The sequence below is a fragment of the Mandrillus leucophaeus genome, unplaced genomic scaffold, assembly GCF_000951045.1.
Source record: "Mandrillus leucophaeus isolate KB7577 unplaced genomic scaffold, Mleu.le_1.0 Scaffold36, whole genome shotgun sequence".
Taxonomy (NCBI): Eukaryota; Metazoa; Chordata; class Mammalia; order Primates; family Cercopithecidae; genus Mandrillus; species Mandrillus leucophaeus.
Window position 1 is genome coordinate 3,743,080 of NW_012103809.1, and position 2,045 is coordinate 3,745,124.

Below are 2,045 nucleotides of genomic sequence, written 5' to 3' on the forward strand. Positions count from 1 at the left end.
GAAGTTTTCTTCTTCGTGTTACCAAAACCCCTATTGCTCCCCCGCACAGAAAGCCAATGGTGGAGAGGCTAGTATTGCCAGGAAAAAAGCTTTAATTGGGTGCTGCAGCCAAGGAGATGGGAGATCTGTCTCAAACCCATTTCCTTGACCAACTAAAACTACTAAAACTAGGGATTTATGTAGGAGGGAAGAAATGTTACAATGTGTAAGAAAACAAGAACTAGGGAGGGGCAAGGAAGCAATCATGATAAATGAGGGGTCTGGCATCTCATTGTGGTGATCTGGTGAGTTTCAATTCTTTGATACTTTCTTTGAGAAGCCTGGGAATCCTTTCCTGAGAAAGGAACTCGGATAAAACAAATTAAGTTTCAAGCTTTATGACCAGAAAGGTCAATTTCTATGTTTATTTAAAAAAAAAAAAAAATCTATGGGACTATTAGGTGCCTACAAGAGTGTGACACAGTTCTGCCAGTGAAGGCTCAAGTGCAGAATAAAGACTTAATTGAGAGCTGGGATCTGTGTTTTAAGGCAGGAGGCTACTTCAAGGACTATTCTTCAATGGTTCAGGCTTTTAGATTACCTTCTGCAGGCTAACGACTTTATATCTTTTAGAACCTGAAGAGGAAGAGCCAGGAAATATCTCATGTTTCAGTGGGACATTGAAAGTTCATATTCACAGTGAAAGAATCTGGCCCATTTTACTGGTTCCTTGATCTCATTTTTCCAGTGATTTTTAGATCAAGGCTCTTAACCTTTAAGATAATGAGTTATTGGTAGATCCTAAAACCCCCATACCTGGTGTGGGTTTTTTGTTTTTTGGTTTTTTTTCCACAGCAGAGACAACTGAACTTTTGTGCCTTTCTTCCTACATGTATTTCAAGTCTTTTCAAAACAAGGCCCCAGAAATCTCCAGATTCAATTATGTCCCTGGGCTTGGTCCATCGCTACAGGAGTCTTAGGGAGCCTGTACAAATGCTTGAGTTACTCATTCAGCAACAATTAAACCCTAAGCTAGAAGATACGACAAAGCAGGACTCCTTCCTCCATGGCATGTGCTGATTTCAGATGAGGTGGCAGCCAATGTAGAAAATATTGGAATTTTTCCTTGGAACTGGACTGTGATGAGAGGTGCTTGCCATGAACATAACCTACTGTCTTTTCTTTGAATTTTCCTTTCTGTTTTTGAAGGTAAAACAGGAAATAATCTTCTCCGAAGATACTTCATAATAATTCCCAAAAAAACAAAAACACGTGCTTCCCCTGCACTGTGCTTTCAGATATTCTGGCTCTAGTTCAGCTGGTGGATGAGCTGATTGATGCATTCACCCTGATAGCCAGGTAAGCCCATCTCTCTGAGGAAGCCCACTCTATTCTTGGCAGTGTGACAGGCCACTGAGAGGTGGAAAGGGTGCAAGGACCATGAGATCTCCTGGAAATACTTCCGGGGAGGGCAATTTCATGAATGAGGTCTTCCAAGCAAATGACACCAAACTTCCCCAGGTACTCCTCAATCACTGTGCTGTCGGTCAGAGGGATGGTCTTATTTTCGACTGTGGCTTGTCGACATTTCAAAATGAGTTCCCAGACAAACTTCCCAGGTGGAAATCCCTGGGTCACATAAGGTCACATATGAAGCATTTTTAAGTTATGGGGAGTGACTTTTACAGAGAGATCACTAAAAATTTTCTTCAGGCGAAGCCTTGCAATGGTTCTCTGCACCAGTAAACTCAACACCATTAATCTTTTCAATGAGTACAACAAAGGCCAAGGAGCCTGTAATTTCAGCACTTTGGGAGGCCAAGGCAGGAGGATCACCTGAGATAGGGAGTTTGAGACCAGCCTGGCCAACATGGCGAAACCCCATCTCTACTAAAAATACAAAAATTAGCCAGGCGTAGTGGTGTGTGCCTGTAATCCCAGCTACTGGGGAGACTGAGGCAGGAGAATCAGCTGAACCCAGGAGACAGAGGTTGCAATGAGCTGAGATCGCGCCACTGCACTCCAGCCTGGGCAACAGAGTGAGACTCGGAAGGAAGGAAGGAAGG

The 2,045-nt window shown here is 43.2% G+C and overlaps 1 pseudogene; it reads right to left on the reverse strand.

Annotated features, from left to right (window-relative positions):
* Positions 1–1,288: 1,288 nt before the first annotated feature.
* Positions 1,289–2,045, reverse strand: part of LOC105546484 — a 20,282-nt pseudogene continuing 19,525 nt past the window's right edge.